The 25,849-nt window shown below is 41.2% G+C and overlaps 1 protein-coding gene across 1 annotated transcript in view; it reads right to left on the bottom strand.

Moving 5' to 3' along the window:
* fto (FTO alpha-ketoglutarate dependent dioxygenase) overlaps positions 1–25,849 on the bottom strand; it is a 289,056-nt gene that overhangs the window by 142,858 nt on the left and 120,349 nt on the right. The gene's annotated exons all lie outside the window — the stretch shown is intronic.

Raw genomic sequence — 25,849 nt, 5'->3', positions numbered from 1 at the left:
TTCAAATGTGCAGTCTGTGGGTGTAATGTGTGTAACGCATGGAGCAAGCTCCTATGTACAACATGATAATCATCAGATCATTTCTGTTTAGGAATATTGAGTAGGGCTCAAAGCTTGACCTGAAACGGTTCTGAAGAAGGGTCTCAACCCAAAACGTCACCCATTCCTTCTATCCAGAGATGTTGCCTGTACTGCTGAGTTACTCCAGCCTTTTATGGCTATCTTCGGTGTAAACCAGCATCTGCAGTTCCTTCCTACACAAATACTCCCTTACTCCATTCCCAAAGACCTGACAGAGTATAATTTGGGAAATTGAAAAATATTAAATTAATTCCCAAATTATACTCCGTCCAGATTTTTGTTCACCCAATAATGAACACATTTATGTATCTTTCTCTCCTCCTAAAGTCATCTTTGTATCATATTTTCCTACCTGCCTCTGTGCCATTAACTTGTCAGTTCAATTTAAATAAAGCCTAAACCTCAACATTGCTCCAACCCCTTCAATTAATTTATGGGGAGAGCTAGGGACTTAACCAGACAACCAACAACCTTTGTGAATCTACCTTTGCTAACATCGCCTTGGTTCTGAAGACACTTTTATCCCCGTGAAGGAATGTTGGTACTGTACCGCCTGCACAAGATTCAAGCCTATGTGCAACTTGTTCCCTGTGCAACAGAATTGAATCAACGTGCATCATGAAAGCATTATACTATTCCTAATAATCCTTCATTTAAGATGCACACTGCAATAAATGACAGCCCTCAGTGCAAACCGGTCATTTCCAAAATTAAAAATGAACTCTTTCACCATCTGATTATTTTTCCAACTAGAGTTAGAATAACCAATGTGGCTTGTAGAGGACATCTATGGTGTACTTTCCATATCAAGGAGTAAAATTTAAATAATTTAGTCATTCTTTTCCTCTCAAAAAATTCTTAGTATGTACAGTCTGTAGCCATTAAGACACAACATTCAGAAAGGCCTGCCCATGTATTAATCCAATTATTCAAATGTCAGTTACAACTGTCAATTACACATTCCCATAGTTCAGCAAAAGTGTTAAAAATTAAAACTCTTTTAGCCCATTTAGTCTATTTGCCTCTTTAATATAAAAAGCATAGTGTTGACAAAAAGTTTGGGGATTTAACTAGGAACACAGATGGGCCCTGGCAGTTGTGCATATACATAATTTACAGCTCAAATTTCAACACCATTTAAAAATTTACTAAAATAAGCATCGCTAAGATGAAAATTCTGAGGCAAGACTTTGAAGATCTTGCGAACAGTTGAGAGAATTCAGTTAAATACATACTGTACATTGCTGAATGTGAAAAGTAGAATAAATGGAATGAGAAAATAACTGTCCTGAGCACAAAACCCCCAGCCTCAGAGTAACTGACAGCACTGAATCCCAACAACATCTAACATGTTCTTCCTGTGGTGAAGACAGCCTGTTCTCAGAGTCTTAATTACATCCCAGCTGACTGCCCAGCTTTACTAGAACAGGCAACAAACGATGCACCTTCACCGGCAATATGGTCTGTTAACTGACTCCCTCTCAACAGAAACATAATTTTGCGATGAGCAGTGGAAAATAAAAGTAAGCCTTGACGATAAACAGCAATCGGGAGTGCGAGGGACTTCTCCTCCAAGACTCATGAACTATGGAATGAAACAAGCCTTGGTAGATTGAAAAAAATTAAACTCCTCAAGTGCAAAATGCGTTACCAAAGACTATGCTTCTCAGCCCTTAAGCCAGCCTGTCTATTAACAAAGGAGGCTACAGAGCATCAAACTGCTTAGGCCATGATAATTAAAGACTAACAGCATGCTACAGTCTGCATTTGCAAATGGTATCATATGTATTATCAGGATACCAGAGTTATTTAACTCTCTAAGGCTTCAATAGCAATCTAGTCCAATATATGGCAAGGACAGGGTTTAACATTTATTGGAAAGAAAATCAATGAGGATGGGCTCATGGTTACATAATTTCATCTTGTGATTTTACAGGAAATTCTTTTGCTACAAATGTGAAACATTAAACAGTACAACGAGAGTTAAAACCCCTGATTTTAATGACGTTTATTTAAATAAGATAATACTCCAATGAGCAAATGGATTATACAATTCCCAAATGAGGTAATACTTATCCTGTCTCGTATAGTCAGTTGCAAGATTGAAATACAATCACTTGAACTCTGGATTATTGTCTTTTAAAAAGGTTAAATACTATTGACTGTTAAGCAAACTTCCAGTAAGATTGTTCTGTGAAGTTAGGATGGCCATTTGAGTTCAGTGGAGCCAAATATTCTGTCACTTATGAACAGATCTAAGTAGGCTGCTATGGGGTGAAGTTGCAAAAAAGGACTGTCTTCTGCTCCACTGATTAAAGAGCATTATGCAGTTATAATAAGGTCATAAGTGATAGGAGCACAATTAGGCCATTCGGCCTATCAAGTCTGCTCTGCTATTCACTCATGGCTGATCTACCTCTCCCTCCTAACCACATTCTCCTGCCTTCTCCCCATAACCCCTGACATCCGTACTAATTTGGAATCTATCTATCTCTGCCTTAACAACTGACTTGGCCTCCACAGCATTCTGTGGCAAAGAATTCCACAGATTCACCACCCACTGACTAAATACATTCCTCCTCATCTCCTTCCTAAAGGAAATCCTTTCATTCTGAGGCTATGACCTCTAGTCCTACACTCTCCCACTAGTGCAAACATTCTCTCCACATCTACTCTATTCAAGCCTTTCACTGTTCGGTAAGTTTCAATGAGGTCCCCCTTCACCCTAAATCCCAGCGAGTACAGGCCCTGTGCCGTCAAACGCTTATAATAAGGCCAGATGAGGGCAATTTCAAAAGAAAAAGGTAATAAATTTGTCAAACCTAATTGACTTATGCATTTTGGATATTTGCACAGACAATATATTTCGTATTCATTATCAAAACTAAACTTGTTTATATGGTGACACAACGGATTGGAATTTCTGGGATCGCGGGAATAAAATCTAACTGCTGGAGGGAATGAGCGAGACAGGCAGCATCTGCGGAGGTACATGGACAGATAGGGTCCATCTTCAAGGCTGAAATAGGAGGAGATAGCTGGTAGACCGGGGAGAGGGTATGAGGTTTAGGCAGGGGCGGGCGAGTGATAGGTGGATCCAGGTGAGGAGGGTTGATTGTCAGCTGAGACAGTTGGGGGAGAGGAGAGCATTAGACATGTTAGACATGCAGGAATATGCGGTAAAATTAATTGCACTGTAACTGCCATGTCATGGCAACTACTGTAGATCAGTAATAAGATTACATTATTGTTAATAAATGCACATAATGATTATAATTATATAATATACATTAGATGATCTTTCTGTAATTTGCTTTTAATCATGGTTTAGCTCTTCTGCTTTTTATGGTGAAACGAGGAGTTTATTAAATCTTGTAACCCTCAAATGGCTGATGATTTATTTGCTTCGAGAAAGCCAGAGCAATCTCGCCCTTTATTATTGGTACTAGTTTTGAATATATTGCATGTCATGAGGAAATTTTACCTCAGGGTTATAAAGCCAAAGTTTAATCTTCATCTTAATGATGAGTTCCTGTGTGTGCTATAATTATTTGTAATAGACCTAGAAGCAGCCAAGACATGTACTTATTGCTGAATTGAATCTCCACCAGTGAAAAGTGTGAACATTAGAAGTAGACAATTGGGTGTTATTAGAGGTGGAAGACAAAAATAATTAGAATGGAAAGTAGATTAGCATTCAAACCATGCTTTGCATTACTATATTAAAAATATCCTTTAAGCCACGGAGCTAAATAAGTTACACGATCTGAGTAGAAAATAAATAAAATGATTCTGAATAAAACAATTCTAAATAAAAAGTATCTAATTTATTACTGCAGCTATTTAATAGCCAATTATTAATGAAAATCTTTTTTTTTTAAATGTCCACTTTCTTTTTGACAAATTATTTACAAGAATTTTAACATTACTATTGTGTAATGGCATATAACATTGAATCCACTACTTTATAATGAGATTTTTGACCCAAATTAAACCAGAACACACAGTAAAAATCACCAAACAGATTTGTCAGGCCTTGGTTCATTCACGATACACCAGCTCTATAGAGACGCACTCAAAATATTGATCTAGCAATGTACTGCACTAGTTTAATATCTTGGGTTGACAGTGCAAGTCCTGTTTTTGTGCAATGTCATAATAGCTATAAAGGCTATTCTGTCCAACTAATGGTTCAGTTTGACCCTTTGGCCAGCAAACAATTTCTTGGATATAAACACAAGGAGTGGCTGTTCTGGTTTCCTTTGAGACTCCATTTGTGATCTGCGCTTCGGCAGAAGCTACACCACCTGACCCTGTGTCGCTTGCCAACTTACTGGATAAGTAGGCTTGAATTATTCACAGTACCTCCCACACATCAGCAGGTGGCAAGGTATTATCAGATCCCAGTGTCTCATACTGTCTTTCCTCAAACTGGGGTAAGTCTATCACACAGCTGCTGGCATTTTGTGAAACAGGACAAGGTCTGCTGGTGCCCCCAGGGAGTGTTTGCATTCGGAACAGGAGTTTGCCATCCTTTTCAATTCTGCAAACTCAGTAAGATTGCAACCGTAGCCTAATTGGGAAGAAGTCATAAAATTATTCATCGCATCAGTAAGGAACCAGTGCTCTATCAGATCTTCATGGGAGGAAATTTTAAGACATGTTGGGAGCAATAAATGATCTAACAAATATTTCTATTGGGATTAATTTCAGTTCCTTTCTCTTGAACCTGAACTTCCCTCATTATTTTATTGACAAAAGTACATACAATTTTCTATTTTGAGCCCATTAACTTGGTTATGGCAAAGATCTCCTACCACAACAAATTTTACCTACTGCTTTTTCAAATGTGAAATATATAGGAGCGGGTTGGGCCCTTTGAGTGAGTTCAGCCATTGCACATGGTCATGGCTGATCATCGATTCATTCATAGAAACATAGAAAATAGGTGCAGGAGTAGGCCATTCGGCCCTTTGAGCCAATCAATATGATCATGGCTGATCATCCAAAATTAGTAATCCATTCCTGCTTTCTCCCCATATCGCTTGATGCCATTAGGCCTAAGAGCTTTTATCCAGCGATGCTTCCTTACCCGCTGAGTTTCTCCAGCATCTATCTTTGGTATAAACCATCATCTGCAGTTTCTTCCTACACATGGCTGATCATCGATTTCAGTACCGTATTCCCATTCTCTCCCCTTGATGCCTTTTGCATCTAGACGTTTATCTATCTCCTACTTAACAATATCTAGCGGCATGGTCACTATAACCATCTGTGGTAGCAAATTTCACAGGAGGTATATCTTCTCATATCTGTCCTCCATGCCTTGCATCAATTTGAGACTGGGTCTCCTCAATCTAGACTCAACCAGCCATTGGAAAAATCTTTCTTGCATCCAGTCTACTAAGCCTTTTCAAATTCTTGTAATTTTCAGTTAGACACCCCCTTAATCTTTGTCTAGTTATTGTAAACCCTGTTGATCTAATCTCACCTCGTACAGCAGACCTGCTATCCTAGGAATCAGTCCGGTGAACCTTAGCTGTACTCCTTCATAGGTAAGATTAATGATATGATATCTGCTGAGATAAAATTACTAACTGAGATTTTAGGTATACTTTAGACCAACTTTAGATATTATGTCTTTCTAATTAGGCAATTGGGTGGCCTCGTGGAGCTGCGGTAGAGTTGTTGCCTTACTGCACTTGATCCCGACTACGGGTGCAGTCTGTACGGAGTGTCTGTACGGAGTTTGTACTTTCTCCCCGTGACCTGCGTGGGTTTTACTCCGTGAGGTCCGATTTCTTCCCACATTCCTAAGACGTACAGGTTTGTAGGTTAATTGGCTTCGGTGAAATTGTAAATTGTCCCTAGTGCATTAGATAGCGCTGGTGTACGGCTTGATCGCTGGTCAGCGCGGACTCGGTCGGCTGAAGGGCGCTGTTTCTGTGCGATCTCTCTGAAAGTCTAAAAGTGAAATAAAAGATGGGAGCATGGGGTTCAAAAGACTCGCTGAGTAACGGTCTGTGAACATGAGCACTTTATGCTTCTTTGCTTGGGGTGCTCGATCCTTCCAGTGGTACCTGCACCTTCACCTTCAGGACAGCCGAACCAGAGGATCCACCAGTTTGCGGCCAAAGTAAAGGTGTTTGAAGCATCAAAACAGAAGTATTGGATTTTCTTTGTTCGACAGAAGAATGTTACAGCATTTTCTGTCAGCCTTGTGCACACGCTGTAACAGACTGCAGATGAGGTTAGATTGCCCAATATGTTGTACATCAAGTCCCATAACTGATGTGTGATCATGCTGAGAACTCAAGGCAATATCATCTAATCTTACATAAAAGCAATGTGGCACGAGGAACAACTTGCTAAATGTTCACCTCATGTCAAAAACGCATTATGGGGCAAGCATATTTTCTGATGGAATGTGTCCAATCAAATTTTTGGAGTGACAAAGAACAACCTGGAAAATGACTTTATCATCTACAGTATTACTCCAGAATCATTCACTTTCCTTTTAGTAGCATTGAAAAAACACACCACAGCTTGATTGATTTCCTTGACTGGCAACTTTTTTCAGTTATGGATCCTTGGAAATGTTAAACCAATACATAATCATAAATTGTTGTGGCTTAACCCATCATAATTTATACTGGGACGATCACTAATAGTGTGGGATGGGAGATTGCAACCTTCACGTGGTCCGCCCTGTTTCGACGAATGCAATCAATCTGGCGTGCACAATCAAATAAGATCAAATAAAACAAGTTGTCCTACAACTTTAGGCTGTGCACGCCATACACGAGAAGAAGAAGAGTAGTAGTGTATCTGAAGCAAACAAATCTGCCATGAGAGACCAATGGTTAACCTGCCCTATCCAAATAAGATAGAGTTATAGTCATACAATAGACAATAGACAATAGGTGCAGGAGTAGGCCATTCGGCCCTTCGAGCCAGCACCACCATTCATGGCTGATCAACTTGCCCACGCCGACTAACAAGCCTAGTCTACAGTAGTCCCAGTTGCCTGCTTTCTGCCCATTTCCCTCTAACCCTACCCTATCCACGTACCTGTCTAAATATTTCTTAAACGCTGTGATCATACTGGCCTCAACTATCTCCTCTGGCAGCTCGTTCCATAAACCCACCTTTGTGTGCAAAAGTTACCCCTCAGGTTCCCATTAAAGCTTCCCCCCCCTCGCCTTAAACCTATGTCCCCTTCTCCGGACAAAACGCTGTGTTTACCCGATCAATTCCTATGATCATTTATTTTATACTCTAGTATACTGGTTTTATATTTTAAATTAGTTTTATAGCTATAGAAGAAGATACAATTATGGCTTTAAAAATACGTTTGGACATGTATATGGATAGGAAGGGTTTAGAGGGCTATGGGCTAAATGCCAGCAAAGGGGACTAGCTTAATATGCCAACTTGGTCGGCGTGAACAAGGCGGGTCGAAGTGTCTGTTCCCGTGCAGTACAGCTCTGACCTTAATATACTAAATCTTAAATTGTGGAACATTTTGAAGAATGAGATTCCTTCACTTTAAAATATCAACAATGGAATGTAACACTGGACTGCCAATGGAACCAATCCATTTACCACCCAGAAGCAAGCATAAAAATTCACCTTCCTTTGTGGTCTTTTGTAAACTTTTACCTTCCCAGGGCTTTTGACGGGGTTTCTCCTAAATATCCCAAATCACGGAATTTCTTGGAGTGAGAGTTTATTGGAATTGTAAAACTATTTTGTTTCTTTGCAAGAGGTTTGTGGACGCTTTGAAGATGGTGCAAAAGTGGTTCACCAGGATGTTGCCTGAATTTGAGAGAATTAGCGAGGCTGGGCAAATTCGGATTGTTTTGGCTGGGATGTCGTAGGCTGAAAGGTGACCTGATTGAAGTCTATCAAATTGTGACTGCCATTGGTAGCATGGACAGGTAGTGTTTTTTTCCCCAGGGTGAAAATGGCAAATTATAGAGAGCATAGATTTTAGGTGAGAAGGGAAAAGGTTGAAATAAATTTACAAAGCACATTTAGTTATCCCATCCTTCAATCCATATGAGTTTTACTCATGTACGAGACAAGTCTGTTAAATATTTGATAGTGCAGTTTGCAGTGGACCATAAGCTGACCAACGAGATGTCTATTGCTGTATTTCTTGACAATATATCAGAAACACATGGAAAAATAATATATAATTCTTGGCATGAATTTTCTTTTAGTAAGTATGGTAGATTGCTTCCAAAATATTACTTTGATACAATTAATCTATTTGATTACTTTTAACCCATTTTGCCTCTCATTCCATTGGGAAGCAATCCATAGTTTGGTGCTCAAGTGCCATTGGAATAAAGCTCAATAACTTTCTATGGGAGAGAAACTGTCTTAAGATCTCACCAATAAACAGTGAAGCATTAATTGTTTAGTTTGGTTTAGAGATACGGCGCGGAAATAGGCCCTTCGGCCCACCGTGTCCATGGCGACCTGCGATCCCTGCATAGTAACACTATCCTAACACACTGGGAACAATTTACATTTTTATAACAAGCCAATTAACCTACAAACCTGTACGTCTTTGGAGTGTGGGAGGAAACTGAAGTACTCGCTGAAATCCCCCACGGTCACGGGAGAACGTACAAACTCCAGACAGACAGCACCCGTAGCCGGGATCGAACCGAGGCCTCTGGCGCTGTGAGCGCTAAGGCAGCAACTCTACCACCGCACCAACGTACTGCCCTGATTTCCCTTCAAAATCTTGGTATCTACAAAATAAATCTTAAAATATGTTGAGAGGCATTGTAGTTGAAAAAATGTCCCTGATAGTTCTTTAATAATTGTTCACAAGGAATCATATATGCAAAATAAACAGCATAAAAAAACAATTACAATTATATAAAAATGTATACTGTGGAGAGGTTTCTCACAATTGTGATTTTCTGTTTTTCATTCCCTGAGATACAGTCATAGACTGATACAGTGTTGAAACAGGCCCTTCAGCCCAACTTGCCCACATCGGCCAACATGTCCTAGCAACACTAGTCCCACCTGCCTGAGTTTGGTCCATATCTCTCCAAACCTGTTTCATATATGTATCTTTCGAACTGTTTCTAAAATGTTGGAATAGTCCCTGCCTCAACTACCTCCTCTGGCAGCTTGTTCCATATACCCACCACCCATTGTGTGAAAAAGCTACCCCTCAGATTCCTATTAAATCTTTTCCCCTTCACCATAAACCGATGTCCACTGGACTTATTACTTTAGTACATAAATGTAGTATAGATGTGAAATAATGTTAGTGTTGACCCGAGGTAACCTTACGTTACCTTCCCACAGTTACCTGCCACACCTGGAAGGAAGGGACATTAAAGGACATACTTATATTCATGTTATGCACCTCTCCAACTGGAAATATATTGCAATTCTTTCCTGTTGGGTTTAAGTCCTGAAAATCCTCGCCCACAATGAAGTGGGAGTACCTTCACCAGTAGCATTCTAACTGTTGTGTCGGGAGGAACTGCAGATGCTGGTTCAAATCGAAGACAGACACAAAAAGCTGGAGTAACTCAACGGGTCAATCCGAAAAGTCACCTATTCCTTTTCTCCTGAGATGCTGCCTGACCCTTCGAGTTACTCCAGCATTTTGTGTCAGCACTTTGATCAACAATTGATGGCGGCCAGTGATGGAAATGGGGGGGTACGCAGGGGGATGGCGTTCCCCTACTTTTCAGTTTCCAGTTTATGTCCAATTTCTGTACTAGGAAGGAGTCAGAATTGTTAAATACGGATTTTTTTTAAAAACGACCATGGATAATCGTTACGAGTCACGCTTCACCGGCCATGAGACAAAAACGATTTGTTAACTACCACTGTTAGCACTTGTTAACTGCCAGTAATTAACACGTAGTTATACAATGTGTCATCGATACATCGATCCATATTCCTCAGTAAATTTTTCACATCAATTCCACGAGAGCTAATTTTATTCCGCATCTCAATTTTTTGGGTAGTAATTTGTGAACCCTGTACAAGGACGAGTTTTCGTTACCCAAACTGCCATAAAGTTGGGGTGAGCTGTGATTCACAGGCCCTTTGGCCCACCGAGTCTGTGCCGACCAGCGGAACCCTGCACACTAACACCATCCTACACACACTAGGGACAATTTTACAATTTTACCAAGCCAATTAACCTACAAACCTGTCATCTTCGGAGTGTGGGAGGGAACCGGGACTCCTGGAGGAAACCTACGCAGGTCACAGGGAGAACGTACAAACTCCGTGCAGAGAGCACCCATAGTCAGGATCGAACCCGGGTCTCTGGCACTGTAAGGCAGCAACTCTACCGCTGCGCCACTGTGCCGGCACTTAAAATGCTCTTTTTAAAAAATATGAGAAGAGGTGTGTAATTGTGCCTTATCGCATCTATACAAGTAATGAGTGCTTCCACATTATGGTTGCATATTTAAGTCAGCAGCCTTTTGTTGATGCACTGATTGACCAGAAACTATTTAAAGCTTCCTTATTAAAGTACAAATTCTACAAGCTGAAAATTCCCCCAAAAGCCATTATAACCGCAGGCCAAAACATTGATAAATTCTAATTATATAAGCACCATCTTAATATTTTGAAACAAAATATCTTGACAACAATGACAAAACTGAAAACTGCAGATAAGAACAGTGAAAGAGCACACACTATGCTGCACGCTGTCATATAAATGAAATGTAACCCTCTGGTATCAATGGCACCACTGCACAGGATTTAAGATTGGATGTCTTGTTTACAGTTTCAAAGCGGCATTAATATTACATCGGAACACAAGGAGCCAAGAATGAGAAAAAGTTATTCAACGCATCCAGCTTCTGTCATTTCAATTCATGTTCAGCACACATATAGAATGCTTTCACCTCCTTCCTGCCTAAGCATCAAACCTAGATAATTGTTCTTAAGATTTCACAAAAGAAGATGAAAGTAAGCAATGAAATATGTTCAGCGGGCCTGGCAGCATCTCTCGAGAGAAGGAATGGGTGACGTTTCGGGTCGAGACCCTTCTTTAGACTGGTCATCTCTCCATCCAGAGATGCTGCCTATCCCACTGAGTTACCCCAGCATTTTGTGTCTATCACCAACCATTCACAGACAAGAAATAAATTGCAATTCCGTCTACAGTTTTTTTGCTGGTTCACTGCTCACCACAGTTACTGGCAAGTGTTCAAGTTTATTGCCGGCATCCGTTAGTTCAGTTTAATTTACTCTTGTCACGTGTAGCGAGGTACAGTGAAAAGCTCTTGTTTACGTGGTACCCAGTCAAAGACAAGACTATACATGATCACAATCAAGCCGTCTACAGTGCACAGATGAGGATAAAGGGACCAACATTTAGTGAAGATAAAGTTAATAGACAATAGACAATTGGTGCAGGAGTAGCCCTATGGCCCTTCGAGCCAGCAATGTGATCAAGGCTGATCATCCCCAATCAGTACCCCATTCCTGCCTCCCCATATCCCTTGACTCTGCTATTTTTAAGAGCCCTATCTAGCTCTCTCTTGAAAGCATCCATAGAACCTGCCTCCACCGCCCTCTGAGGCAGAGAATTCCACAGACTCACCACTCTCTGTGAGAAAAAGTGTCTCCTCGTCTCCGTTCTAAATGGCTTACTCCTTATTCTTAAACTGTGGCCACTGGTTCTGGACTCCCCCAACATGAAAGGGACCCGTTAGTCCCTACTCTTTGTTTCCTGTGATATTTGTAACTATATAACTCCCCCAACCTGTCAAAGTCACCCTGCATTCTCATAGCATCCTCCTCACAGTTCACATTGCTACCCAGCTGTGTGTCATCTGATCAAAGTTAGTTCAAAGGTCTCCAATGAGATAGATGGGAGGTCATGACTGCACTCGAGAGGATGAGTTCAGTTGCCTGACAACAGCTGGATAGAAACTCTCCCTGAATCTGGAGGTATGTGTCTTCAAACGTTTGTACCTCTTGCCTGATGGGGGCGGGGTTGTAGAGGGAATGACTGGGGTGAGACTTGTCCTCGATTATGATGTTGGAAGGGAGGTTGGTTGGTGTGATGGTCCGGGCTATGTCCACAACTCTCTGCAATTTCTTGCGGTTTTGGATGGAAGTGTTCCCAAAACATGTTGTGATGTATCCCAATAAAATGCTTTCTATGGCACATCTGTAGAACGAGGTTGGGGTTGCTGGGGACATGCCAAACATCCTGAACCTACTAAGTAAGTTGAGGCACAGTGTGCAGTCTTGGCCACAGCTTCGATGTAGCTGGTCCAGGACAAATCTTTTGGGCAGTGGCAAATGTCCATAACAATCAGATCAGATGCAAAACAATTTATCTGTGAATCATTAATATGAAGCCATAAATCTTCATGTGCAGATCTAACAAATGGGTGAAAATACAACGGGAAAAGTTAAATACTAACGAATAAAGCAATGGACATTCCTGAAAACTGGTGAAACCTTTTGATGTGGTTTTTTTTTAAATCTGTGGTGAAAGCCAAATCTTAAGATATTAAACACTTTAAAATGTTGTCCTAGAGCTGTTAAAGATAACTAACTTTTTTTACAGAGACTTAAGGAAAATGTGTTTCACACAAGTGCTTCCTAACTCTTCCATATGAATTGAGATGATTATGTGTCTCTATTATAATACAAAAATGTCAGCTCAGCAAATCATCCAAAGTAGGGAGCATATGGAGGGAACTATTTACCTACTACTTTAATACATGAAGTGATTTTTCGTAGTAAATAACAGGCTCATAATCTCACTTGTCCGCAGTTGGATTGGAAGGCAGGGTATCTGTCACCATGAACTCCCTAAAATGAACGTTGCTCTTGGGCTAAGTGGTGACCTTGGAAAGTTTGTTTATCACTTGTAAAATATTCCCCGTCAGGTGTATCTGCAGTGAGCGTAGGGATTAGAAATGTATTTTTAGTTGCAATAGAACAGAATTTCAGAAATGCGTACTATGCACATACACTATAATTGGTGCATAACCCCTTGCACTCATATTTTATACCCATTGGCTTCAAGAGGACAGTTACAAATATGCAATCCAAGGGTATTGAGTAAACACATTTATGAAACGTGGTTATATCATTACCGAGTCCTAGATTTTCCAATATTTTCTAAAATAAAAAGCAAAATATTACATATGCCTGAAAGCTGAAAAGAAACAGAAAATGCTGGGGACACTCTGGTGGTCAGTCAGCATTTGGAGAGAGAAAAAGAAATCACATTACCACATCCTATATTTTCCCATTATTTTCCAAAAGCAAAAGCGCAATGCTACATATGCTGGAAATATGAAAAGAAACAGAAAACGCTGGAGATGCTCAAGCGATCAGGCAGCATCTGCAAAGAGAGAGAGAAAGAAAGAAAGAAGGAAAGAAAGAATGTAGGAAGGAACTGTAGATGCTCGTTTAAACCAAAGATAGACACAACAAGCTGGAGTAACTCAGCGAGTCAGGCAGCATCTCTGGAGGGAAGGAATGGGTGACATTTATCGGATCAAGACCCTCCCTCAGACCCTTTCAATGCCCTCTTGTCAGATGTTGCCTGGCCTGCTCGTCTTTGGAACATTTTGCACCTTATTTCCCATTACTTATTAAATCTATTACTTATCATAAACTATTGCAGAGGATTTAGCAGAGCATCTTTATTTGTAAAATACCGCAGAATGCCACAGGCCAGAACATTAGTGTTGCCAAAAATAAATAATTATCATATATTTTTTAAGAATTATATTAAATGGATAAATTTATTAATCAGACATTATGGTAAAAATATTTTTTTTCTACGATAATCTCTTCCTTGGTGTTTATTAAGTGAATTTCTAAATTCGTAGACAATTGATTTATGTTTTAAATATTCTGGGCTGTTAATCTCAAACCATAAATATCATTCATATTGAAGATGAAGTTGGAATGCAGTGAGCTTCTGAGATCTGTAAATTATTGCACCTTCCACTCTGCTGACAGCTAAAATCTATGACACGGAGCTGCAGAGTTATGTTCTTCCCACAATCATCTTCCTGAGGATCATCTCCGCCTTTGTGCCATTTAAGTAAAGGCACACAGCAAATTCTGCAAGTCATTGGAGAGAATCTCGCTGATTATTTAAACATATTTCTTGTGTATTTGTAATTGACTCTGTATGTTAAATGTCACAACCAAATTCAAAAGCAATCTTGCAGTAAAGTAACACGCAAGGGTGTAAATCTTAGCCATTTTTAAACGCTAACATGATCACAAGGGCAAGCTCTGGAAAATACAGGCCTTGCGTTTGCTGCCAGCAGTTAACCACAGGAATTTGGCATTGATCGAAGGAAAAAGTCCCGAAAACTCCAAATAGGTGTCAATTAGCTACTAAGTATTGGTTTTGATCCCTACTGGCAAGGATGTCATCCAGTGGTGGGATCAGGAGCAATCCCACCCTCAAAACAGCTGGAAAAAATCTCAAACCACCATGCCCCTTCATTTCAAAACTTATTAGGAACCATCAATTAATAAATATAAAATTACCAAAATTTTAAGAAAACAAACATAAACATAGAAATGCAATGGAATAATGATATTTGTAACTATATAAGCATGCGGTTTAGTTTCATTTAGTTTAGTTTGGAGATACGGCACCCTTAGAGAAACAGGCCTTTCGGCCCACCAAGTCCGCACCGACCAGCGATCCTCATACACTAGCACTATCCTACCCACTAGGGGCTATTCATAATTTTTACCAAAGCCAATTAACCTACACACCTGTCGTCTTTGGAGTGTGGGAGGAAACCGGAGCACCCAGAGAAAACCCATGAGGTCACGGGGAGAACATACAAACTCCGTACAGACAAGCACCCCTAGTCAGGATTGAACCCGGGTCTCTGTGAGGTGCTGTAAAGCAGCAACTCAACTGCTGCGCCACCGTGCCGACCCTGCTCCTGATATCTTTTTAACTTTTACTGGCGGTGAGTATCGTGGCATAAAGTACATGTTCACAAAGCAGCATTTGTGTCGTGGTACTCCTTTGAATTGGAATACATCTCAGAGCTCACAAGAGGTGTCTGCAACGTGAAGACAAGATGAGTCATTGGCATCTGGCTGATGCTCTTGACCAAAGGTGAACAAGGTGAATTCTACTCATCTGGAACATGGAGTATTTATGACCTCCCTAATACACTGTGGGAAATGATGCCAGCACCTTTTCTCCAGCAAAAGCCAACAGTATAAAAGCTGAAGGCCAACCTTGATCTAAACAGTAATTTACAATAGAAGACACACGGAACTGCAGATGCAGATTTACAAAAAAAAAAGACAAAGTGCTGAGTAACTCAGCGGGTCAAGCTGCATCTCTGGAAAACAAAACGATACGATAAAACTTTATTCATCCCCGGAGGGAAATTGATTTGCCGACAGCCACAACACACGAAATACACAAAAACTTGAAATTAAAAGTGAAAACACAATGAAAAAGACAAGCGACTCTCGTCTGGCTGCCGGGTGCTCAGCGCCTTCAGCGGAACAAATGAACAAACAAACAAACGATCGCAGAGGATTCTAAACTAGAGTGCCCCCCCTCCCCTCACCCACACTGGGTGCCCCTTTGTTCCCCCATGGATAGGTGATGTTTTGGGTTGGGACCCTTCCTACAAACTGATTCTATCTCAAGCTCCTAGATTTCTAGCAAATAATGCACTTGTATCTGGGAGCATCTTGCTTTTGTTCCTGCTACTGTATTCCTTGTAAACTTCACAAACCATGATCTTTACACGCTGCTTTGACATCCTTATCAGACTGATCATCAATAAGTAGCCTTCAAGGAATTAATGGTCCCTTTGAATAAAGCAGTGTGGAGAGTGGGGCTGGGGAGTGGGGCATAGCGGGAGGCGGAGGGGGGTCTTCATTTTGCTATCAAGGCCCTGGATCCTCCATGTTAGTTAAAAAAAAATGACAGTAGTTTCATCAATGAGGTAAAATTTCTGAGGTGAAGACAAACTATACCCGCTGCCTGCATCTGGTACTGTTTCTAATGCAATGAGTGAAAACTCTTGTGGAGCAGAAGTACATATGACATTGGACACACATCAGCACAAAGAGACTAATGTGATGCACGCAATTAATCTGTAAAGAAGATGGACTGATTGATCAAGTGGGGTTTGCAACGTAATGGAAGAAATATGATGTAATTTACCTTTGGTGAAAACCTAAAAATCGATATTTTAAATGGAGAGAACCTATTGAATGGTAGAATATAGAACATAGAACCGTACAGCACAGGAATAGGCCCTTCAGCCCACAATGTTTGTGCCGAACATGACGCCAGGATAAGCCATTTCCTCTCCCTGCAAATGATCCATATCCCTGCATTCCCCTATGAAATGGTTGAACGGTATTCCAAAGTCTTTGACATTCTCTACCTGATTGCCGTTGAAGCTCTATCAATAGATATGGGTTAAAGGTGAGAAAGTTAGATGGGAGTTGAAGATTGGCCTTTCATTTGTTGACTTCACACATAGTCTGTGCTGTTACAAAACAACTAATCAGGCTCTGGGCCTACCTGGGCAAAACCTTAACGCTTTGAGGAGCTCCCTCAAGCACGGCTCTAAGTTGTTTTCTGGAGATATGATGAAGAGAGCTTGCATCACAGTTGCATGGTGGAATACATATTCTTCACTTTAAAAACCAAACATTAAAACTTTGCCAATGATCATCTCATGAGCAAATCTGACCAAAATCTTACGTTATGACTTAAATACATTTGGACAGCTTTTGTACCATAGAAGTGGAGGTAAAGAATCTGCTCTTGTGTCTTAAGTGAAGGACTACTTCTGAGTTGGAAGAGAAATTCTCTGCGAATCAGGAATATTGGAATCAGAATGAGCTTGGCTGGATATGAGAAATAAACTTGCTAGTATTCTGCAGCAATCAAAATGTTAAAAGTCTAAGCAAGATACCACTGTGCTCATTCATAAATCAGGAAGTGCTCTGATGTTCAAAGTCTTTAATGAATTTGATGATATCTGTAGGATACTACTTCGATCTTCATTTCATTTATAAATCTAATTGCAACAGTGCAGAGCAGGCTTTGGAAAGTTGAAGCTAAGATTCTCCACTGAGGGAATAGTTCATCATTTGCAGGTAAATAGAACATTGAACATAGAAGAGTAAAAAGCCCATTGGCCCACATTGTGTATGCCAAACATGATGACAAGTTAAACTAATCCCCCCCCCCTCCCCCAGTTAAATCCCTGCATATCCATGTTCCTATCTATAAGCCTCATAAATACCGTTATCACATCTACCTGCACCATGCACCTTCCAGGCACCCACTAAACCTGCCCCACACATCTCCTTTAACTTTTCCCCTCTCACATTAAAGCTATGCCCTCTAGTCCTTGACCTTTCCACCCTGGGAAAAAGGTTCTCAAAGTTTTATAATCTTCTATCAGGTCTCCCCCTCAACCTCCGACACTCCAGAGAAACAATCAAAGATTGTCCAACCTTCCCTCATTACTAATACCTTCTAATTCAGGCAGCATTCTGGCAAACCTTTGTGCATCATCTCTGAAGCCTCCACATCCTTTCTGCAATGGGGCAACCAGAACTGAACATAATACTCCAAATGCGCCCTCACTAAAGTCCCATAAAGCTGTAACATGACTTCCTGACTCTTATAAGACCAGAAAAGCATCAGATATAGGAGCAGAATTAGGCCATTCGACCCATTGAATCGCTACTCCGTCAAAATATTGGGGCAATGATGTAGATTTGTTTGAGAATGGCTCTACCACAGACCCACTCTTTGAGGTCATGGCTTGCATACCATCGTGGAGCAAGCTTGAGATGGAAGTTAGACCCAAAATGCTGGAGTAATTCAGTGGGACAGGCAGCATCTCTGGAGAGGAGGAATGGGAGACATTTTGGATCGAGACCCATCTTCAGACTCGACCCGAAACGTCACCTATTCCTTCTCTCCGGAGATGCTGCCTGTCCCGCTAAGTTATGCTGGCATTTTGCGTGTACCTTCGATTTAAACCTGCATCTGCCGCTATTTCCTACACAAGCTTAAGATGGAGACAGATTTCTGTGGCAGCTGAATTTCCTTCCTGAATGAATCAGCCAAAGGGTTTGGTGAGGTTGAATTAGTGGTGACTGGTGCCGTTTCCCACATTTTTCCATATTGTGAGGCTGAATGGACCAATTGAATGATTACTAATCAAACAACCTGGATTACTAATCAAACAATTTAACCACAATTCCACCATAAAGGACAAACTCGCAGGAATTTAGGTGAAAAGAACCCCTAAGAGGCCAAACTTTATCCCGCTGAAACAACTTGGAATACAGTTTCATCTTCAAGAAACCGATGTGGACCCACAGCATTTCACAAAGTACAGCGGGGCTGTGGTTAATCTATTAAATTAGTAGCCAATGTTCTTGACATATTGATCCAGGGAAATAAGCTTAATTTTCACAACAGGTGGGGAATTTAAACCTCAACCAATTAAATAAATCTGGGATTTAGAAAAATAAATAGCCCCAGTAATGGTGAACCCTGAAACGACAAGATTGCCCTAGAAATTCATCTGGCTTATTAATATACTGCAGGGAAGAAAGTCACAGTCACAGAGGAATACAACACAGAAACAGGCCCCATGGCCACAGAGCCCATATTTACCATCAACCACTCATTTAAACTAATCCTACATTCATCCCACTTTTTTTTTAAATACTCAACACATTCCTATCAACCACATTCCCACACATTAGCTTTTAATAGATCAGAATTCTGCATAGGACATAATGGAATGACAATCATGAATTGTCTTTCTGCTGACTGGATAGCATGCAACAAAAGTGTTTTGCTGTACACGTGACAATAAACTATACTGAACTGAATGACTTGCCTGACGTCGTTACCATATATACATAATATGCAATGAATATTGGATATTAGTAACTCAGCGGATCAGGCAGTATCTCTGGAGAACATGGATAGGTGACATTTCGGGTCGAGTACCCTTCCACAGGCCTGATTCGGTGCGATGGAGGGGGGGGGGGGGGGAGGCAGGATATAAAGCTGTGATATAGAGGAGCGTCAGAACAAACCGCAACTGGTAATAGGTCAACATAGGCGATGGGGCTTTTTGATTTGGATATTGATGGACTAAGGCCGGAGATGAAATGACAGATGCGTGCCCAAGAAGGATAAAGAGTAGATAGACACAAAATGTTGGAGTAACTCAGCGGGACAGGCAGCATCTCCGGAGAGAAGCAATGGGTGACGTTTCGGGTCGAGACCCTTCTTCAGACTGAGAGTTAGAAAAGTATGGCTGTGCCTTCACCATTATTGGGCCCAAACCCTGGAACTGCCTCCCCAACGTCAGGAAGCCTCTTCACCAGGCCGACTGCAGTGGATCAAGGAGGTGACATTTGTGAATTGTGGAGCCATTGGTGGGGAGGGGGGGAGGGGAGAAACCGGTACATGGTCAGCCAGAGTTCAGGGGAGGGGAGTGAAAGAAAGGGGAGCGGTCTCGGGGGAGAAAGGGGAGTGGATATTACCAAGATGTTTTCAGAGATGCTGCCTGAGTTACTCCAGCACTTTGTGCTCTTTCCCCATAAAAATCAGCATCTGCAGTTTGACTATATTACACTTTCAAGTCTATTGCAGTTGAACACAAATAATCATTTTGAAGAGCATTTCCAAAGCTAGGGGATTTTTCTGGGCATTGGGAAAAGTGCTAATATATAGTCATTTAAAAAAAATTTTCAATTGTCTACGACAAGAAATTCAATTTCTTGTTGTAGACAAGCTGCGGCTAGCTGCAGTAGTTAGGAATGTCTGCAAGTTAAATGATGTAATAAAGGCAGTCGAGTAAGAGCAAACTAAGACAGTTTAATTAAGCTCCTTAGTATAACTTTATCTAAAGCTTCAGGCATCAGGCTCTAAACGAACGTAGAAGTCATGGCACTGAATGACAACAGAAAGAGGAGATACACTCGACAGCAAGCTTCCCCATTACACTGGCGTCAGTTTGGCTCCAGGTGAATGACAGCGATATAACCGTCACAGTAGGAAGGAGAAGTTCAAAGAACAATCATTTATCTTGTATTGGTTTCTGGGAACTCTGTCCTGGATAAATTCTTCAGGAGAATGACAATGGACCATTTTCTGCGGGCAGGACAGAAGAGATAGAGTGGTGCCACTGCCTTTTGTTTTACGATTTGTGTTTCACTTTGCAAACATACAGTGGTCGGATTATTTCAAACAAGAAAACCTAAACAGTTTTATCATTGTGACTTAGGGATGGTAAAGGTATCGCCTGCTTGCTCTGCTACAGCAAGATTGGAAGTCAAAGGGTCAGAACCAAGCACAATTGGACCATTTGGTTTTATCCCAGGTTACTTCTCTTTCGCTCCTAATTGAACATGCTCAATTCACTCAGTGATCCTGTCAGTCACAGCCGCTGTTTGTCATTACTGCAAAATGTCTCTTGTCACATAACGCTGACAGAACTGCTGCCGCAAGACTGAAGAACCCCCGGCACCCAGCAGAAGCGTCGCGGAAAACGAGGCCCGGGTCCATTTCTCCAGGCACCATGTTCCAGTACAAAATTAATGATGTTCGAAGCTGTGGCCTAGCAGGTGAAAATGTGCTGCAACAATTATTCTAATGCAGGAATACCACAGCACCAAATGTTGCTGTCACGGAATGGTTTAATTACCCTGGCACCCATGCCACTTATAATCACCTGTCATTAGTAACAATGCTCGCATCTGTTTACAGTTCTGTCAGAAATGCCACTTTCCCTAAGTCTAAAGAGGAGACAGATTTCTTAATGACAGAATTTGAAGTTAAAGGTCTTCTCATCGCTTCTGACCAGCACAAAATTGAACTGAAGCCAGAAGCTCTCTTTTCGTCCCAACTAATTATATATGTGATGAAATCCAAACTGCCCTGCTACTTACTGTACTGATTGTTTGTCTCCTGTATCAGATAGAGACGGTGTCATTCCCCAAAAGGGAATAAAACAGGTATTTCAAAATGACAAGTCATGCACGTTCAGTGATATAGTGGGTGAACCTTTCCTTTGGGGTCTAACTGACAAGAAAATGTGCCCATGTTCTCATTTATGGAAATGTGGCTCAGTATGATCGGGTGCCGAGGATATTTATTTCAATCCTGCATCCTTTTTTTATGGCGGAGGATCTGATTTATGTAAACAAAAATGTTTTTACATGTTTCGTAGTCTTAACTACTGGTACATATAAACATGAATTGAAACGGTTTAATCATAGAATCAGTGTTTAAGAAGGAACTGCAGATGCTGGAAAATCGAAGGTACACAAAAATGCTGGGGAAACTCAGCGCAGCAGCATCTATGGAGCGAAGGAAATAGGCAACGTTTTAGGCCAAAACCTTTCTTCAGATCATAGAATCATACAGGTTTAAGATTTCTTGTAACCTGTATTTGGAAAAAAAGAATCAAATATCATTGAAGTACCTAATTGGCTCTGAATGTATCAAAGTGTGTCATGGGATAACAGGGTTTTTGAAGTGTTGCGACTGTTTGGAGGCATCATGCAGCCTTTCTCACAACAGCAATTAAGTGAGTGACCAAGCAGTAGGTTCATCAGTTTTTAGTTGGTGTTGGTTGAAGGAAAAGATGGATCTGATCAGTGGAAACAAAGAGCTGCAGATGACCGGCCCGAAACATCACTATCCGTTTTCTCCAGAGATGCTGCCTGTCCCGCTGAGTTACTCCAGCACTCTGTGAGAAAACTATGTAAAGAGAGGATACAATTATATATTTATTTGACCAGTAATAACTTTGGGTTGCTTAGCTCAACGTCCTCAGAGAAACAGTGAAAAATGTGGATGCAGTCAACTTTGGGAGATCAAGTAAATGATCTAACTTTGTTATTAAAAAAGCAACACCGGTTTCCCATCAGGTTAAGTTATGGAATTAAAAGTTTCTAAAATGTCCAAAAAAACCCCATAAAAGTTTTACAAAGCTCCAAGCACTAGAGTTTCCTTTAAGATAACTTCAATATTAAATATGCACTCTCATTTTCTTTTCTTGTCAAGCGATAATTATTTGTAGCTTTTTATTTGACTTTGGTATTTTCCCAGAAATCAGAAAGCTAAAGATTTAATTTTTTTATGGTCTATCAGCCAAAATTGGTTCCATCATTATTTTGTGCTGGAATAGGGCATAGAAAGATGATTAAAGCATGAGGTGCAGGCTTGTGCTTTAATCAGCTCCAGGTTCCCCATTCCAGATGGAACACCCTGGGGCACTCATTACAACCATTAGTATACACGACAATTTTCAAATTTGTTCTTTCAATGCCGCAATATGTGAGTTTGTTAAAAACTCGCATAGAGTGCTGTTTTTGATTCATGACATGCTATTTTAGAATGTGAGCTTTTTACACGTATTTATGTTTGATCTCAGAATCCGTCGTATTGCTGCTTTTTATTAATCCATGTTGCAACGTGAATTAAACATGTTTCAACATTTTTTCCAAATTCAATTTTCTTCCAGGTTCCTTCGACTAAATCTGAGTTGAGGAAGCCGGACGCTGTCACGCTGTTACGACACCAGGACATGGGCAATATTCGTACGGCAGGATGAGCTCTCTCTTCTATCATTAGATCTTCTTCGGAGGTGCAATCTTACGAAGCCCTGTAAATCGCTCACATCAGGTAGACAGTAAATGTGTCTGGTTGCTGCAAACAATTTCTCATCAGTGAAAGGAAATTATGAGCAAGGTTCATGTGAATCTCTGATGGATGCAGTAGATTGGCTCCTCATCGACACCACAGCCTTTCATCCACAAGTGCTCGTCTGCTGAGGGACCTTCAGGCTCCTGAACACCACACACGCTAACTTCTATAGACTGTGTCAAGAGTCAAGAGTGTTTTATTCCATTTTTCCGAGTTAGAATAATGAAATTCTTAATTGCAGCAGCTCAACAGAATATGTAATTGAAGATCGACACTAAAAGCTGGAGTAACTTCTGAATAAGGGTCTTGACCCGAAATGTCACCTATTCCTTTTCTCCAGAGATGCTGTCTGACCCACTGAGTTACTCCAGATTTTTGCGTCTATCTTCGGTTTAAACCAGCATCTGCAGTTCCTTCCTACACATATGTAATTGGTTGGTTGTATTATGTAATATGTCTTTGGTTGCACTTTTGACTTTACAGTTATCAGTTTATTGTATATTTTCTATTATTACACTCTTGATTCTTGAAGCTCTTGGCTTAAGTAATCATTAGCGCATAAGAATTGGAAAGTCAATTTGTCTTCTCATCGTACGCCCCACAGACAATTTAGTCTGTTTTATGTACTGTACGTATAACTGTCTTATGACTGCCTTTAATGATGTTTCGTTTCCCTACCTCCCCCTCTGCCATCAACCCGTGCATTGAATTTGGACTCAGCAAAGTCACTTTGTGCCCAGTCACAAATCATACTCTTCACTTTCTCTTTCGCTAGGTAGGATCTGACATCGCTCATTCACGTTTGCAATTTTAAAGGAATTATGTTAATACCACACAGACAATTTCATTCTTGTTCCAATGACTTGCTCGTCATCCTGACCAAGGTTCAAATATTTCTAATCCCTGTTTGCCCCCGAGGTTATTGATGCCAATGCACCTAGGGCAACATATGACCCTCTAGACTCCGCCAAATGGTTTTATTGCACTGACTTCAAGTGTCCCAAGACCACCAAAAACATTGGAATTCAATGTAATTGCTTAATTACTCTTTAATAATGATAACACTTTAATAATTTTTAAATATTATCTATCATAGTCACGATTTTCTCTCTTTTTATGAAATATGGTGGAATATTTACAATATATATATGTAGTGTGTGTGTGTGTTTGTATGTATACATACAGTAAGCGCAACATGTGATCCAGGGTGCCTAATTTTGCTTATTTGTTAATACAACCCAAACTACTTCACAAAGTGCAAGAGTACTCTGCGGGTCAGGCAGCATCTCTGGAGGATATATATGGGCGATGTTTCAGGTTGACCCTTCTTCAGATTCCAAATTCTAGCATCTGGCGTTCTTTGTGTCCACAAACAATCTCCCCTTGTGTTTTAGACTGGGCGATCAATTCAGCTCAAATAGTTTCAAACGTCCTCCATTTCTCCAAATTATTCTTTACAATATCTATAGTTTAGAATATTAATTGCACTCCATTTTATCTAGTGAGCCATCTTATGTAAATCATAAAATCCACAGAACAGTAATCCCCTTAACTCATGAATATGTGGAAATCCCTTAAAATGAAAGACATTCTTACATTTATATACAATCACTTCAAATTTAATGTGAATTTACAAGTTTTAGTTTAATTTAGAGTTACAGCATGGATGCAGGCCCTCCGGCCCACTGAGCCTGTGCCAACCAGCAATCCCTGTACACTAGCTTTATTCTACACAATAGGGCCAATTTACAATTTTAGTAAAGTCAATTAACCTACAAACCTGTTTAAGAAGGAACTGCAGATACTAGAAAAGTGCTGGAGAAACTCAGCGGGTGCAGCAGCATCTATGGAGCGAAGGAAATAGGCAACGTTTCGGGCCAAAACCCTTTTTCAGACTGATGTGGGGTTTGGGGGTGAGGGAAGAAGAAATGAAGAGGTGGAGCCAGTGGGCTGAGGGAGAGCTGAGAAGGGGAGGAGAAAGTAAGGTCTACCTGAAATTAGAGAAGTCAATGTTCATAGCGCTGGGGTGCAAACTGCCCAAGCAAAATATGAGGTGCTGCTCCTCCAATTTACGGTGGTCCTCACTCTGGCCATGGAGGAGGTCGAGGACAGAAAGGTCTGATTCGGAATGGGAGGGGGAGTCGAAGTGCTGAGCCACCGGGAGATCAGGTTGGTTATTGCGAACCAAGCAGAGGTGTTCGGCGAAAACGATCGCCAAGCCTATGCTTGGTCTCACTGATGTAGAGCAGCTGACATCTAGAGCAGCGGATGCAATAGATGCGGTTGGGGGAGGTGCAGGTGAACCTCTGCCGTACCTGGAAAGACTGCTTGGGTCTTGAATGGAGTCAAGGGGGGAGTTAAAGCGACAAGTGTAGCATTTCTTGCGGTTGCAAGGGAAAGTGCCTGGAGAGGGGGTGGTACGGGTGGGAAGGGACAAATTGGCCAGGGAGTTACGGAGGGAGCAGTCTCTGCGGAAAGCAGACAGGGGAGGAGATGGGAAGACGGGGCAAGTGGTGGGGTCACGTTGGAGGTGGCGAAAATGATGGAAGATTATTTGTTGTACGTGACGGCCTGTGGGGTGGGAGGTGAGGACAAGGGGGACTCTGCCCTTGTTACGAGTGGGGGGGATGGAGAGTGAGAATAGAATCACGGGATATAGAAGAGACCCTGGTGAGAGACTCATCTATGGTAGAGGAGGGGAGCCCCTGTTCCCTGAAGAATGAGGACATCTCTGATGCCCTGGTGTGGAACATCATCCTGGGTGCAGATGCGGCGTAGACGGAGGAATTGGGAGTAGGGGATGGAGTCCTTACAGGAAGTCCTTACATTTCACCACTAACTTCCATCCAGCTCTCAAATACACCTGGACCATTTCCGACATTTGTTGACCTCACTATCTCCATCGCAGGGGATAGACTCCTGACCAACATCCACTATAAACCCACTGACTACCATGGCTATCTGGACTACACTTCTTCCCACCCTGCTTCCTGTAAGGACTCTATCCCCTACTCCCAATTCCTACGT

Source organism: Leucoraja erinacea, chromosome 17 (genome assembly GCF_028641065.1).
Source record: "Leucoraja erinacea ecotype New England chromosome 17, Leri_hhj_1, whole genome shotgun sequence".
In the NCBI taxonomy this organism is placed as follows: Eukaryota; Metazoa; Chordata; class Chondrichthyes; order Rajiformes; family Rajidae; genus Leucoraja; species Leucoraja erinaceus.
This window is presented reverse-complemented; position numbering and strand designations above follow the sequence as displayed.